Below are 17573 nucleotides of genomic sequence, written 5' to 3'. Positions count from 1 at the left end.
TTGTCCAGGGTGTACCCTGCCTTTCGCCCGTAGTCAGCTGGGATAGGCTCCAGCTTGCCTGCGACCCTGTAGGACAGGATAAAGCGGCTAGAGATAATGAGATGAGATGAGATTTTCAAGGTCCACATCAAGTGTGTCTGCCCTGTAATGGACACAATTGTTCAGTATATGCGCTGGGCAACCCACGCCAATCAGTGTTTTGTTTTGCAGCAATCTTTTCAAATTCGCAAATACATTGTTTCCCCCTTCATCACGCCGGGTTCCACCAAAATTAGTGTTACAATTGTCCCCAGTAAATGCGATGCATTTGGAAGACAAATTGTTCTTTGCCAATGTTTCCATTAGGTAGTTTGCAATGGTGGTTGCTGTCTCATTTGGTGTATCTTTCACTTCAATTAATTTGGTCTGCACACCACCCTCCTTCCAATCAAAGTATTGGATAATTATGGGGAAGATTTTTACTGCACCGTGATTACTCCCATCAGTACTAACACCACAGAATGGGATATCTTTGAGCGCTTCGTGCGCCAATTCAACAGAGTGAGGTGCCAGAACACCATTAACAATTGCCTCCATCTTAGTACGGGCACAACTGAACTTTTTGGCCGTGTCAGAATCGGGGAGGGTCTTTTTCAACAATGAACTTGTGCAGTCCATAGACCGATAACTGTTATGATAACTGTGGCACTGCTATGATAACTGTTTCACTGTGTGAAATGACCAGGCACCCTCCGCTGCATTCACGGCATCCTCGTTCCCTGGTTTCACAAAGTACTCTGTTATCGACTTTGAGGTACTCTCGCCTCGAACAGCTTTTTTGTGTTTCTCGGTGTCCAGGTGGAATTTTAGATCCCTGGCAGCTCCACTGGACACCGAGACATATGTACCTGCTTTGCACACTGTGCACAAAGCTTCCCACTTGTCTCGACCCGGTCTGAAAGCGGGGAACTTCTTTTGTAAGTCGTCTGTAAACGTGCATTTGCGCTTCGGCATGTTGCTGGCGTACTGACAGCCACGCTGTCTTCTGATTATAAAAAGCTGACCGCACTGACGCGGCTCAGGGATTACGTCACACGCAGCGCCGTGCGCAGTGCCCTAGTGCTGGGCAATTTAATGGTCCAATGAAAGGTAATAAAAAACAGGACATTTCCCCACTTTCTAAAAAGAAACCCGGACGCCCCGGACAGGACGTGAAAAACGGACATGTCCGGGGAAAACCGGACGTTTGGTCACCCTACTGTAATGGGGTGAGGGTTTGGTTTTTTTTCAGCACTGATAAAGGTCATCAGGGTGAAAGAGTGCTGAATATGTTAGTTATAGTAACAGACAAATTAGGGAATCGAGCCAGAGGCACATCCTGACCTAAATCTTAGCACCAGTACCAAAGCATAACTACACAAAATGGAGACTAAATGAACTGGTTGCAATATTTGTGCTGGGGGAAGTGGTGTCCATAACTGTGCTTGGAGCTAAAGCAACACACATGCAACATATGAAAACAGTTTTGTGAAATACTGTCACTTCCTATCATTGAAATGAAGAATAATGCAATTAAAAAAACACTACAAGACATATGAGATGTTTATGCACAACTGAAGCTTAATTATAGACTTTGCTTTGCTTATCTTTATCCAAATGATCCCACAAAACGATTCTGAGGCAACAGGATTAAGGTGCCCTGTTTAATTCTGTAAATACAACAATTCTTCCAGACTTCAGCTTAAACCCATTTACAAAGTGTTGGTGTCTCCCAAATAGCATTCATCGTACTCCTGTTTTTAACCAGATTCCCTACATTAGGGTCTCTCTCTCTCTCTTTCTGCGCATGTGCGGTGCGAGTGGGTGGAGTGGAGCGTGTGTGAGTGAGTGAGTGCGTGCTGAAAGTTTGGCCGCCGTGCCATAAACTTTTGTCCCTTTTCTATCTTTTTTTTTCTATCTTTCTATTTCTTTTTTTTTTTTGTATACAGTTGTTAGTTTATTGTTGTTTGAATTTTGTTAAAAGTGCATGCGCCAGGCGTCTGCTTCCTTTTGGAAGTATGGTGGCGCGAAGTGCACCTGAGCAGCGTTTTGGCTTTCTAACGAGGAAGCATGGTATTAAAATAGATTCACCTCTTTCAGTGGAAGAGATCAGTTTGGCTGTGGGAGCTTTAATTGGTCATGACAATGTTTTGTCTGCGTCTCGCATGAACAGGGCAGTGGTTTTATTCCTTGCTTCTGTTGATTTGGTAAACGAAATGGTGGAGACGGGGGTAGTGGTTGAAGAGGTCTTTCTCCCCGTTTTACCTTTGTCAAGCCCCTCAAGAAAAGTAATGCTTTCTAATGTGCCCCCCTTTATTAGCAACGATGTGCTTACAGAGGTCTTATCTCGTTACGGAAAAGTAGTATCTCCCCCAAAAATGATACCGATGGCAACCAAATCTCCGCTTTTAAAGCATGTTGTCTCGTTTAGAAGGTTTGCTTATATAATTTTGAAAGACAAGGGAGAACTTGAAGTCTCTCTGAATATTAAGGTGGATGATTTTAATTACACGATTTATGTGACCACAAATACGATGAAATGTTTTGGATGTGGACAGCTGGGGCACCTGGCGCGAAATTGTCCAGATAAGGTGAGATCGAATAATGTGAATTTAAAAGAGGGTATCCCCAGTGACGAAAGATCTCAGGAAACACCCAACACTGAGAATGATGAGGCACCTACGGGTGAGGAGGGTGAAGGTGCGGGTGATGGGAATGGTGAAGGAGAGGTAGCCCCTCCGGCTGAGACACCAGAAGATGGTGACTCAATGGATCTCGTTTCGGAATCTGAAATGCCCGCTGCTTCGCAGGGTAGTTACACAGATCTAGTGGAACAAATCGTTAATGAAGTTATTAACGAACATAACCCTCCTATAGAAACTGAAAATATTTTTAAAATGCCGTCCAAGAAAAGGGGTCATCCAGGCTCTAGAGGCAAAGCAAAGAAGAAGAGTCTGACAGTTGATGTGCCTGATAGTGAGAGCGATTATGCGTCTGACTGTAGTGTTACCTGCAGTCTATGCACAAGCGGCTTTTCTCAACAGAATTATAGTGTTGAAGATATCAAAGCGTTTTTAACCAAAACCAAACATGCAAGGAATGTAAGGATTGATGATCACTTTGCAGATGTTGATCAGTTTATTGCAAAGACCAAACTGTTTATGTCAGAAGGGGGATTTACCGATCAAGAGGGCTTCCGTTTAAAAAAGATATTGGGCAAGTTAAATGATAGTGATGTTAAAAATCAATTGTAATTTTTCTTTATGATCATTATGTATCTTAAGTTCTATATTTTATATTTCCTTATGTGTGAATTTCAAATTGCTTCGTTGAATTTAAATGGAGCAAGGGAACGAAATAAGAGAGCTATTGTGTTTGAAACTTTTAAACAAAAGAAGATTGATGTTGCGTTTGTTCAAGAAACTCACACAGATATAAGGAATAGTGATGACTGGGCGAGTGAATTTGCGGGTGTATCAGTTTTGAGTCATAACACCTCAAATAGTGGGGGTGTTGGTATTCTTTTTAGCTACAATTTTATTCCATGCTCCTATGAAATTAATGAAATTATTAAAGGTAGGCTTTTAAAAGTAAGAGCCAAATATGATGGTAAAACCTTTGTGTTTGTTTGTGTTTATGCACCTACCGATGCGTTAGAGCGCATACTTTTTCTACAAACACTGGATAACGTTCTAAAAACTTGTGATTGTGAAGACATCTTGCTTGTTGGGGGAGATTTTAATTGCACGGAGAATGGCATAGATCGCAATCATATAGAGCCTCACATGCCATCTCGTAAAAAGTTAGTTGAAATTGTAAAGGTTCACAATCTTGTAGATGTTTGGAGAAGTTTCCATTTAAATCAGAGGCAGTATACATGGGTCCACGCATATAACAACATGCTGTCCTTGGCAAGGCTAGATAGATTTTATGGGTTCAAACACCAGTCTAATTTCATTAGGAGTTGTAACATTGTACCAGTTGGGTTTTCCGATCACTGCATGGTAACATGCAACATATTTATTAGTACTTTTAAACCAAAGAGTGCTTACTGGCATTTTAATTCCAGTTTATTGCAAGACAAGCATTTTAGGGATGTTTTTAATTTTTTTGGGGATCAGTGTAAGAGTACAAAGCTTGTTTTTAGGTCAATACAGCAGTGGTGGGATTTTGCTAAGGTCCAGATAAAAATATTGTCCCAACAGTATAGCTTCAATGTCACGAGGGACATCTCCAATCGTATGACTGCCTTAGAGATTGAGATTTTGAATCTTCAAGGGGACACAACGGGCAATGTAACGGAAAAATTGAAAATTAAAAAGAACTTACTGGCCGAGTTATTAGGGGTTAAGGCTCAAGGAGCTCTGGTCAGGTCACGTTTTCAGTCTACTGAACTCATGGATGCACCTACCAAATTCTTTTTTAATTTGGAAAAGAAAAACGGTCAAAAAAAGCTAATGCAATCTTTGTTGTCAGAAGATGGCACTATTCTGTATGCTCACACTGACATTCGTAAAAGAGCACGGGCTTTTTTTGAAAACCTTTACAAGAGTGAGATCTCCTATGAGCAGGCTCCAGAGAATGTCTTTTTGAACAATTTACCCCAGGTGTCCAGCTCGGCAAATGCAATCCTCGGAGGGGTGATAACCCTGGAGGAAGTGTTTACAGCCCTCCAAAGTATGGAGAGTGGAAAGGCTCCGGGGATTGATGGTCTACCGGTTGTATTTTACAAAGCTTTCTGGCCTGAAGTAGGCACAGATTTGCTGGAGGTGCTTAGTGACAGTTTAACCAATGGGTGGCTGCCACAAAGTTGCCGAAGAGCTGTGGTGACGCTGTTGCCAAAAAAAGGGGATCTAAATGACATAAGGTCATGGAGGCCTGTCTCTGTCCTATGTGTGGAATATAAAGTGCTCTCAAAGGTTCTGGGCAATAGGCTTAGAAAAGTGGTAGGAGAGGTCATCCATCCTGACCAGACTTACTGTGTGCCTGGAAGGTTGATTTATGACAACATTTGGTTCATTAGGGATATTGTGGATGTTGGAATACGTCTAAATTTAGATTTTGGACTTATCTCAATAGACAATCAGAAAGCGTTTGATAGAATTGAGCATAACTATTTATGGAATGTCTTGGCCGCATTTGGTTTTAATTCTGATTTTATTAAATATATAAAAGTCTTATATCGTGACATTGAAAGCATACTAAAGGTTAATGGTGACTTGTGTGCTCCTTTTAAAGTGTTTAGAGGTATTAGACAAGGCTGTCCCTTGTCTGGGATGTTATATTCCTTGGCGATAGAGCCACTTTTGATTAAACTGAGAAATGAGGTTGAAGGTGTAATGCTTCCAAATTGCACTTTTAAGTTTAAATTATCAGCTTATGCTGACGATGTGGCTATTCTTGTTAAGAGCCAGAGGGATGTGAATGCCATGTTGGGATTACTTAATGATTTTAAATTGCTATCCTCTACTAAAGTACATTGGGGAAAGAGTGTGGCTTTGTTGATGGGGGACTGGAAGAATGGTCCACCCAGTTTACCTGAGGATCTACATTGGTGCAGAGAAGGTTTTAAATACCTGGGGGTGTTTATCGGGAATAATGATTTTATGCTGAAAAACTTTGGTGTTTTAGAGAAAGTGAAAGGCCGTCTTGGTAGATGGGACTTTTTAATTAATAAATTGTCTTATAGAGGCAGAACGCTTATAATAAACAACCTGGTTGCTTCATCCCTCTGGCACCGGCTGGCCTGTATAGACCCTCCTGTCATTGTGCTGTCAAAAATTCAATCTGTTTTGGTTAATTTTTTCTGGGACAACCTACACTGGGTGCCACAAAGTGTTTTGTTTTTACCCAGAGAAGAAGGGGGACACGGGTTGGTTCATTTACAGAGCAGGACGGCTGCCTTTCGTCTACAGTTCATACAGAGACTGCTTAGTGGGACTGCGAAGAGCAGCTGGGAAGCTGTGACTTGTGTCATTCTGCGCACTTTTGATGGGCTGGGGCTCGATAAGACGCTTTTCTGGATGGACCCTAAACGTTTGAACTTGAAGAAATTTCCTATTTTTTATCAGAACCTTTTTAAAGTATGGAGTCTTTTCAAGATTGGGAGGACTATGAGCTCTACATCTCTTTTTTGGTTACTGCAAGAACCTTTGATCAATGGCTCCATATTAGACCTCTCACATGATCAGTCTTTTCCTGCCCTCAATGGAGTTCTCTGTGAGGCTAAAGTTCTCACCCTGAATGACTTGATCAATTTAGCAGGTCCTTTGTTTCAAAATGCGAATCCAGTGGCTAACCAATTAGGAGTAAGGTCATTACGAATGATAAAGCAGCATCTTGGAAAGTGGAAGGGGTTCTTTACAGAAGATGAAAATAAGTTGTTGACCGATTTTTCTGTGGGCTTGTTGTCTCCAAATGACTCTGATGTATTTCCTAACTTTACTGTAACTGCAAATTGGGATGACTCCTCAGGTGTTTTACTTAAATATGAGCCCATATTTTTTCCTGGTTGTAACCTTGCCTCTGGTAAGGTATTGTATAAACTATGTGTTCTGGCTATGAACAAAAAACACCTAGATAAAAGAATTGACACTCCGTGGCGTGCTGTTTTACAAATCACTGAGGAGGTTAAACCACAATGGAGGGTCTTTCACAAGTCACCATTACCTAAGAAATGCGGGGACTTACAATGGAGGATTTTACATGGGGCAGTGGCGGTTAATGCTTTTATTTCAGTTTTAAATCCTAGTGTAAGTGAACAGTGTCCCTTTTGCACAATGAAGGAAACCATTTTTCATGCTTTCATGCAATGTGTGAGACTGAAACCTCTTTTTACCCTTTTAGAAAGGTTATTTGGTGGTTTTAATGAAAACTTTTTAATGGAAACTTTTATTTTAGGGTTTAAATATTGCCAGAAGCGCAGGTTTAAATGTCAATTATTAAACTTTTTAATTGGACAATCCAAAATGGCTATTTATGTGAGTAGGCGAAATAAAATAGAGTTTGACTCAGGTTACAATATTTTAATGGTTTTTATGATGTTGGTGAAATCAAGAATTTTAATTGATTTTCGTTTTTACAGTGAAATGAATGATCTTGGGGCTTTTGAGAGGATATGGTGCTATAAAGATGCTGTGTGTTATCTGGAGGATGATGCGCTTAATTTTAACAGCCTGTTAGAGGACTTGCAGCCTGATTAACTGTGTTAATTTTTCAGAGTTGTGCATTTATTTATTTATTTATTTTAGGCTGCATTTTTACTCTTTTATTTTTTAATGACTTTTAAATACTGGTAAAGACTTTGTTTTAAGGACATGGTATGCATGTATAAGCAATTTGTATTAAATGAAGTTTGAAAGTCAAGTCTCTCTCTCTCTCTCTCTCTCTCTCTCTCTCTCTCTCTATATATATATATATATATATATATATATATATATATATATATATATATATATATATATATATTATATATATATATTTTTTTTTTTCAGGAGTCAAGGCACTGCCACTGTTGGGTTGTTGGGCCCTTGAGCAAGATTTTTTTTTTTTTGGATATAAGCATCATAATCACACATCAGTTATCACAATTACATATTTACCACTTTATGTATTGTTGAAATCTTTAAAAAAAAAAAGCTCTTTTTTGCATTGGAGCAATTTTGGCCCTCTGTTTCTCCACATTTAAACATATCAGAGCTTTCAAAGTCTGGTAGTTATTTCTCATATTGTAGGACTGTTTTGGTAACTAAGTATCTGTCTTAAAGAGATAAAAGTTTCTGAGTTATGGGTCATTTAAATAAATAAATAAATAAAAATTTGTGCCCACGTTTCAAACACATTGCTCATGTATGACACAGTCTACCATAAAAAGAGCAGGTATTAATTAGCATATGCACAAAATATGAAGTTGGTGTCTTCAATCAAACTATATTTATTAAGGGATCAAATATGCTTTGTTTTAGAAGAAGAAGCAGGAGAAGAAGCCTTTATTTGTCACATGCACACTCGAATACAGTGAAATTTGTCCTCTGAATTTAACCCGTCTGGAGGAGTGAGCACATGCATGCACACACATACAGTGGCGCTTGAAAGTTTGTGAACCCTTTAGAATTTTCTATATTTCTGCATAAATATGACCTAAAACATCATCAGATTTTCACACAAGTCCTAAAAGTAGATAAAGAGAACCAGTTAAACAAATGAGATAAAAATGTTATACTTGGTCATTTATTTATTGAGAAAAATGATCCAATATTACATATCTGTGAGTGGCAAAAGTATGTGAACCTCTAGGATTAGCAGTTAATTTGAAGGTGAAATTAGAGTCAGGTGTTTTCAATCAATGGGATGACAATCAGGTGTGAGTGGGCATCCTTGTTTTATTTAAAGAACAGAGATCTATCAAAGTCTGATCTTCACAACACATGTTTGGGGAAGTGTATCATGGCACGAACAAAAGAGATTTCTGAGGACCTCAGAAAAAGCGTTGTTGATGCTCATCAGGCTGGAAAAGGTTACAAAACCATCTCTAAAGAGTTTGGACTCCACCAATCCACAATCAGACAGACTGTGTACAAATGGAGGAAATTCAAGACCATTGTTACCCTCCCCAGGAGTGGTTGACCAACAAAGATCACTCCAAGAGCAAGGTGTGCAATAGTTGGCAAGGTCACAAAGGACCCCAGGGTAACTTCTAAGCAACTGAAGGCCTCTCTCACATTGGCTAATGTTAATGTTCATGAGTCCACCATCAGGAGAACACTGAACAACAATGGTGTGCATAGCAGGGTTGCAAGGAGAAATCCAGTGCTCTCCAAAAAGAACATTGCTGCTCATCTGGTTTGCTAAAGATCACATGGACAAGCCAGAAGGCTATTGGAAAAATGTTTTGTGGATGGATGAGACCAAACTAGAACTTTTTGGTTTAAATGAGGAGTGTTATGTTTGGAGAAAGGAAAACACTGCATTCCAGCATAACAACCTTATCCCATCTATGAAACATGGTTGTGGGAGTATCATGGTTTGGGCCTGTTTTGCTGCATCTGGGTCAGGGCGGTTTACCGTCATTGATGGAACAATGAATTCTGAATTATACCAGCAAATTCTAAAGGAAAATGTCAGGACATCTGTCCATGAACTGAATCTCAAGAAAAGGTGGGTCATGCGGCAAGACAATGACCCTAAGCACACAAGTCATTCTACCAAAAATGGTTAAAGAAGAATAAAGGTAATGTTTTGGAATGGCCAAGTCAAAGTCCTGACCTTAATCCAATGGAAATGTTGTGGAAGGACCTGAAGGAAGCAGTTCATGTGAGGAAACCCACCAACATCCCAGAGTTGAAGCTGTTCTGTACGGAGGAATGGGCTAAAATTTCTCCAAGCCGGTGTGCAGGACTGATCAACAGTTACCAGAAATGTGTAGTTGCAATTATTGCTGTACAAGGGGGTCACACCAGATATTGAAAGCAAAGGTTCACATACTTTTGCCACTCACAGATATGTAATATTGGATCATTTTCCTCAATAAATAAATGACCAAGTATAATATTTTTGTCTCATTTGTTTAACTGGGTTCTCTGTATCTACTTTTAGGACTTGTGTGAAAATCTGATGATGTTTTAGGTCATATTTATGCAGAAATATAGAAAATTCTAAAGGGTTCACAAACTTTCAAGCACCACTGTACCTAGAGCAGTGGGCAGCAGCCAGGGAGCAGTTGGGGGTTAGGTGCCCTGCTCAAGGGCACCTCAGCCCAAGGCCGCCCCATGTTAATCTAACCGCATGTCTTTGAACTTTGGAGGAGACCGAAGCACCCAGAGGAAACCCACGCAGACATGGGGAGAACATGCAAACTCCACACAGAAAGACCCCTGTCAGCCACTGGGCTCAAACCCAGAACCTTCTTGCTGTGAGGTGACAGTGCTAACCACTACAACACCATGCCACCCTAAATCTCTCCCTCGGCCACCTGTGGAGGCAGTGAGGAAAGCAGCAGGTACCCTCTCCCTTTTGGCCATTTACTCATGGCTGGGATCATTTTTTCTCATTCGTTTTCTCAGGACACTGAAAAAAATAAGGGTTACTTCAGTTGGATTTCTCCCTGGAGGGCTACTCCCTGGCCTCGGCTCCCCTGAGCGTGTAGGAGCAGGCATGCCCCCCCGCGGGGCGCTACCCATTAATGATCCTGGAAACCTTGTTATGACTTTTATACTTCCTCTAGATAGTCAAGTTTGTTCGACTTCTCGGTGCTCTGCCAAGAAGGCCAATCAGAGGGCCATACTAAACCATCTGATCGATAGTAGCGATGGGTGGTGTGTACAAAGGGCAGATGGAAATGTAATTTTACTCCAGATATAATGTAACATAATTTTACTACACACGGAAATGTAATTCGTCTGACAGGCCTTTGGTGAGATCACATACAGTAGATAGACCCCTAGTTATCACAGTTTGAACATATATTGATAGACCTGTCTGATGCATCTTTTGACTTCCTGACAGCATCATTGTTATTTCAATACTATGATGAAATGTCTGTCATGTATGCCAGTTTCACTTGGTACACCTGAGCAAATACATTGTATTTGCAATGATCGCCAAATACAGCCATAAAGAAGAATTCATCCTCAAGGAGAATTCTGAGTAACAAAACTTTTGTACTTCTGCTTTAACTCTTTGGTAATGCTTTACAGTGCTTTACAAACTAATAAACATCTACGGCCATCTACATCTACATTATATGGCCAAAAGTCTGTGGACACCTGAACATCTGTGCCTGGATGCACACAATTATACCAAATGACTTTGTATGCTGTAGCATTATAGTTTCCCTTCATGAAATTAAGAGGCCCAAACCTGTTCCAGCATGACAATGCCCCTGTGCACACAGCAAGGTTTATGAAGACATGGCTTGCCAAGTTTGGAATAAAATAACTTGAGTGTTCTACACAAAGTCAACCCTACTAAAAAAAGGGGGGGGGGATCTGGAATGAAATGTTCAACAAGCACATATGGGTGTGGTCAGGTGGCCATATAGTGTATATAACGTGCTTTAGAAAAATGTTTTCCTTGGATGCTTAAAGAATTTTGCATCGTGTAGTATGTGCACACTTGATTCAGTATTGGAATGCCTCATCAGCCTCTAATTTTCTGGCACTCAGTGTGTTAAATTCCCTCAGCCTGACACACATGCACTTACCTGGGAGAAAAAGGATGTGCCATAATATATTGAGTGTTGCTCTACAGCAGGAGTGCCAAACTCAAGGCCCGCAGGCCAGATCCGGCCCGCAATATAATTATATACAGCCCGCGAGATAATTTCATGTGGCTATTATTAATGGCCTACCGATAAATAGTGCTCCCACCACTCATACTACAAATCCCACTGTGCACTGCAACAGCTGCCGCGCAGGTCAAGACCTGTGCACCAACCCATTTTCCCACACTGCCAATAACACATTGATCAGTGGTCAGCAGATAAAAGCATCGGTCAGCACTTTTTACAGTGACATTTAAGCTAGCCTGATCCCCCAAAAATGGCCAAATTAAAAGTGGACTTTGAAAACAGGGATTTTCAAAACAGGTGGGAGGCAGAGTACCTGTTCGTTGACATCAGAGGTAAACCTGTGTATCTTGTTTGTGGAGCAAATGTGGCTGTAATTAAAGAATATAACATAAGATGGCATTATGAGACAAAACATTAGGGCAAGTACAAAAACCTGGACATACAGCAGAAGCTACAGTGGTATGCAAAAGTTTGGGCACCCCTGGTCAAAATTGCTGTTACTGTGAACAGTTAAGCAAGTTGAAGATGAAATTATCTCCAAAAGGCATAAAGTTAAAGATGACTCATTCCCTTTATATTTTAAGCAAAATTTTTTTATTTTTATTTTCATCTTACATTTTCAAAATTACGAAAAAGGAAAAGGGCCTGAAGCAAAAGTTTGGGCACCTGCATGGTAACCTAGTAACATCCCTTTTGGCAAGTATCATAGCTTGTAAACACTTTTTGTAGCCAGCTAATAATCTTTCAGTTCTTACCTGAGAGATTTTCACACATTTGTCCTTGCAAAAGGCTTCCAGTTCTACAAGTTTTTTGGGCTGTCTTACATGCACTGCTCTTTTGAGATCTATCCACAGATTTTCAATGATGTTTAGGTCAGGGGACTATGAGGGCCATGGCAAAACTTTCAGCTTGTGCCTCTTGAGGTATTCCATTGTAGATTTTGAGGTGTGTTTTGGATCATTGTCTTATTGTAGGACCCATCCTCTTTTTAACTTCAACTTTTTTACAGATAGTGTGATGTTTGCTTCCAGAATTTGCTGGTATTTATTCGAATCCATACTTCCCTCGACCAGTGAAATTTGCCCTGTGCCACTGGCTGCAACACAACCCCAAAGCATGATCGAGCCACACCCATGCTTCAGAGTTGGAGAGGTGTTCTTTTCCTAGAATTTGGAACCTTTTTTTCTCCAAACATACCTTTGCACATTGTGGCCAAAAAGTTCTATTTTGATTTCATCAGTCCACAGGACTTGTTTCCAAAATGCATCAGACTTATTTAGATGTTCATTTGCAAACTTCAGACACTGAATTTTGTGGCTAGGACGCAGGAAAGGTTTTCTTCTGATGACTCTCCCATGAAGGTCATATTTGTTCAGGTGTCACTGCATAGTAGAACAATGCACCACCACTCCAGTGTCTGCTAAATCTTTCTGAAGGTCTTTTGCAGTCCAATGGGTTTTTATTTGCCTTTCTAGCAATCCAACAAGCAGTTCTTTCAGAAAGTTTTCTTCATCTTCCAGACCTCACCTTGATCGCCACTGTTTCTGTTAACTGCCATTTCTTAATAACATTACAATCTGAGGAAACAGCTACCTGAAACTTTGCTATGTTCTTGTAGCCTTCTCCTGCTTTGTGAGCATCAATTATTTTATTATTCAGAATGCAAGGGAGTTGCTTAGAGAAGCCCATGGCTGTTGATTTTAGGGACAAGTTTGAGGAGTCAGAGAATTTATACAGCTTTGAAATCTGCATCATCTGACCTTTCCTAATGAAGAATTTGAACAAGCCACAGCTCAATAAGCTAATTAAGGTAAAAACCTTGGTAAAAGTTACCTGAGAACTCAAATGTATTAGGGTGCCCAAACTTTCACATGGTGTTCCTTTTCTTTTTTTTCCCACTCTCCAATTGTACAAAACAAAAATAAAACACAAATCCTGCATAAAACGCTGAAAAGAAATGTCTCATCTTTACCTTTATGCCTTTTGGTGATCAGTTCATCTTCTGCTCACTTAAGGCCTCTGCATGCTCGTGCAACAAGGCTTTCGCAGATAGCTTTTCGCAGACAGTTGTAATTTATTGTTGAGCGGGGATAATAGGCATGCGCAATGTTATTCACCGGTACAACGCAAGGGGGCGCGAAGTCGCTAGGAATAGTTGGTGGGTGTGGTTAATGGAGTGTTTATCCTCCGGTTACTTATAATGACTAGAACTTTTTTTTTTATAATGACTAGAACTGGAGTCGTATAGATGTATGTACTTCCTCAATCAACCGCTCTTCGTGCTGCTCCATCTTTGCTCGTGTTTTTAAAAATGCCGGTCGTGAAAACAAACCAAACCGGGAAAGTAGGGAAGCGGAAGTGCGTGTACAGCGGATGTAAAGTGGACCAATCAGAGCCCTCTTGTCTGCGACGCTGTCTGCGAGGCTTCTGCGGTGCTCACAATTTTTGGGAGGTGCGCACAGAGCATCTGCAAAGGTGGGGGGGCTACGCAGACACTGTCTGCGACGCTATCTGCGAGGACTGGGTTGTCAGCATAAATTGGCCTTCACAGGTAACTATTCACAGTAACAGACATTTTCAGTAAGGGTGCCCAAACTTTTGCATGCCACTGTAGAGAAGGCAGAAGAGTTGAAAAAGAGTCTGGTGTTACAGCAAGCTATGTTCACAAAAGCAAAATCACAAAGTGAAGCTGCTGTTAAAGCTAGTTTTCTTGCAGAAGAGATAGCCAAATCAGCACGGCCTTTTACAGAGGAAGAGTTTTTGAAGTGCTGCATGATTAAAGTGTGCGACGTCTTGTGTCCACGGCCGCAGATAGAGGGTGGGACGGGTGGGATTCATCCCAGCCAGATTTAAATTCACCTCGTTCGGTCCCCCCCACTTATAGGGAGGAAAAAACGTCTATGCTGTCTTTCTTTGCATAAGGCAAACCTCATGGAAAAATCAAAAGACTAATTACCATTCGGTTTATTGAGGTGCACAGCAGTACATACATAGTTGCAACAACTCACATAAAACAAAACAAAGACTGATATTCAGTTGGTTGAGCTGCGCAGACTGCACAGGTTGCGAGCTCGAGCTTGGTTGCTATGGTTACCCACAACAAGTTTGACAGGCATATCGGGGACAGCTCCTAGTTCAGGACCCCAACACGGCATGATGAAGGGTGCCAAACCGAAAAGGCAGAAAACGATTGCATCGTTTTTTCAAAAAACAACGACTGTAAGTAAACTGTGCCTTACTTTATCATATCACCTTGCAATTTTTTGATAGTCTGTTCAAAGTAATGTCATAGTGAAAGTAAAATCGTACGGAGTAGAGATGCCTTTCTGGTAGCGTCCTTCTTTCGGTGGTAGCCTGTAGATACAGTGCTCAGAAGGCAGTTTTAATGTTTAATCTGGCGTTCCCTGCCATAATTGCCAAAAAACGTATCTGCGCCCCTGGGAAAAGGGAAAAGACTTTATTGCATATTCCCTTGCTGTGGATGAGAGTATCGACAAGACTGACACTGCACAGCTGGCAACCTTCATCCGTGGAGTGGACTCCAGTTTATGTGTTACAGAGGAACTTTTGGGTATTAAACCAATGCACGACACAACCACAAGAAAAGACATATTTGAAGAAGTATCTAAATGTGTGAATGACATGAAACTGCTCTGGGACAAACTTACGGGACTGACGACATATGGAGTGCCTGCAATGTGCGGGGAAAAGAGTGGATTGGTGGGATGGATGCGAGAAAAGATGCAGAGGGAGAACTGCACAGGTGAGCTGACAGTGTATCACTGCATCATACACCAGGAAACGCTGTGCAGCAAAGTCCTGAAAATGGAAAATGTCAAGCACCGTAACACAGACAGTTACTAACTTTATAAGAGGCAATTTCAGTCTTTTCTGGAGGCAATACATTCTGAATTTGGTGACGTGCCTTATCACACAGAGGTGCGATGGCTGAGACAAGAAAAAGTGCTCAGCAGAGTTTTCAAGCTGCGTGAGGAAATTTTGTCAGTTCATGGAAAGTAAAGGAAAAGACTCAACAGGGCTCCGGGATGAAAAGTGGCTGTGTGAGTTGGCCTTTCTGTGAGACATAACAAAGCATCTTAATGCATTAAACCTCCAGCTTCAGGGACAGGACCGTGTGATTATGGACATGTATGACGCAGTGAAAGCTTTTCAAGTCAAGTTGCACCTGTGGGAGACACATATGCAAAAAGGGGACTTATGCCACTTTCCATGTTGCCAAAAAAATCACAGACCAGGTCTCCACCACTGTGTTTCCAGCTGCGTTTTTTGCTGATAAACTGAACACACTGCGCACTGAGTTTACATGGCGCTTTGCCGACTTTGAAGCACAGAAATTTAACTTTGATCTGCTCAGAAGTCCATTTGCAGTTGACGTGGAGAAAGCTCCGGCAAACATCCAGATGGAACTGATAGAACTCCAGTATCACGGCACACTTGGGGCAAAGTATGATTTTGTGTGGCCCGCACAGTTCCCCCAATTCATTCCTGACATGATGCCCCAACTCCGCCTACACGCTGCTCGAATGCTCTGCATGTTTGGTCGTACATACCTGTGTGAGCAACTTTCCTCTGTGATGAAGATGAACCAAACCACACAAAGACGTCGTCTCACTGATGCACATCTCCACTCCGTCCTGAGAGTTTCCACAGCTCAGAGTCTAACCCCAAACATAAATGAACTTGCAGCCAAGAAAAGATGCCAAGCATCTGGCTCGGAGAAATGAAATAAAAGAGAAAACTAAATAGCTTTTTGTTTCTTGTTTCTGGACTTTTTTCTGATATCACATCACAGTTTTTATTTGAAAAATTTGCACATTTTCATCAGCTTGATTCTCATTTTGCCTGATGTTATTTTTGAAGAAAAATATAATTTTATATTTTATTTAATGTGTTGAGGAAAAAGTTGTTGTATTCTGGCTATTCAAATTCATATTGCTGATTAAAATATTGTCAGTTTTAGACTGTTCAATAAATGTTAATCCTGTTTGGTCCGCGACTCAGACTGTGTTTTCAATTTTGGCCCGTTCTGTGATCGAGTTTGACACCCCTGCCCTACAGCATAGAAATGAGAATTGATTTCGGCATGTTTGCTATATGGTTCATTTTAAGCCAAGTCTACAGACCTGTCCTCAACCTGGTTTAAAAGGCTCAGCATGTGACAGGGTTACTATAGCAACCACTCCTATCGATTTCATCTGACCTCTCCCTTTCAGAAATAAAAAACTGATGGGAATCAATGTAAAACATCAGCAGCAGCATCAGAACCTCACATGACTCATAATTCAGCTGGCCATCATTCTGAAGAAGAACTATTACTTTATTCATCACATGTACACTTGCGAAATTCCTTTCTGCATTTAGCCCATCCAAAGCAGTGAACAAACATATGCACACACATGAGCAATGAGCACACACACATACCCAGAACAGTGGGCAGCTGCGCTACAGTGGCTGGGTAGTAGTTGGGGGTTAGATGCCTCTCTCAAGGGCACCTCAGCCTAAGGCCACCCCATGTTAACCTAACCGCATGTCTTTGAACTGTGGGGGAAACCGGAGCACCCAGAGGAAACCCACACAGACATAGGGAAAACATGCAAACTCCACAGAAAGACTCCACACAGAAAGGTCAGCCACTGGGCTCGAACCCAGAACCTTCTTGCTTTGAGGCGACAGTGCTAATCACTACATCACCATGCTACCCAGAATAAATGTGTCATGAATCATTGGATTCTGAAATAATAATATCAATAAATAATTAAATCCATGCATTTTAGAAGAAAACATTTAGAATAAAGAGGTGTTTAATGGTGTACTTTAAAAGGCTGCTTTTATTTTTCTGCTAAAAGTACCTTCAAACATCAGCATAGCAAACATCATAAGAGGACATTAATTCCTGCAAATCAGAACAATATTCTTTGATAATTTCAAATAATCATGTTTACATTACACTTTTTTAATGAAAAAGTAGGCTATGTGGAGTCAAGTTTGGAAGAAAGAAAGCAAGAGAAGGAGGGAGATTAACTTTCTGAAAAGGAATTTGGGGGCCACAGAGTTGCTGGTGGGCTTCATAAAACATTCTCAAAACAGCTGAGAGACCCCCGTTATGAGTATAACAGAGAGTAAAATAATAATACATAAATAAGCAATATACTTTCAAGTGTGTCAAATGATAAAACAAATAATCACAAATTATCAAGCTAAAATCATCACCTGAGCAGTGCAAAAATGTTAGAATGGTGCATATAAA

This window comes from Neoarius graeffei, chromosome 2, assembly GCF_027579695.1.
Source record: "Neoarius graeffei isolate fNeoGra1 chromosome 2, fNeoGra1.pri, whole genome shotgun sequence".
NCBI classification, from domain to species: Eukaryota; Metazoa; Chordata; class Actinopteri; order Siluriformes; family Ariidae; genus Neoarius; species Neoarius graeffei.
The sequence above is the reverse complement of the archived record's forward strand: the minus strand, read 5'-3'. Positions refer to the sequence as shown.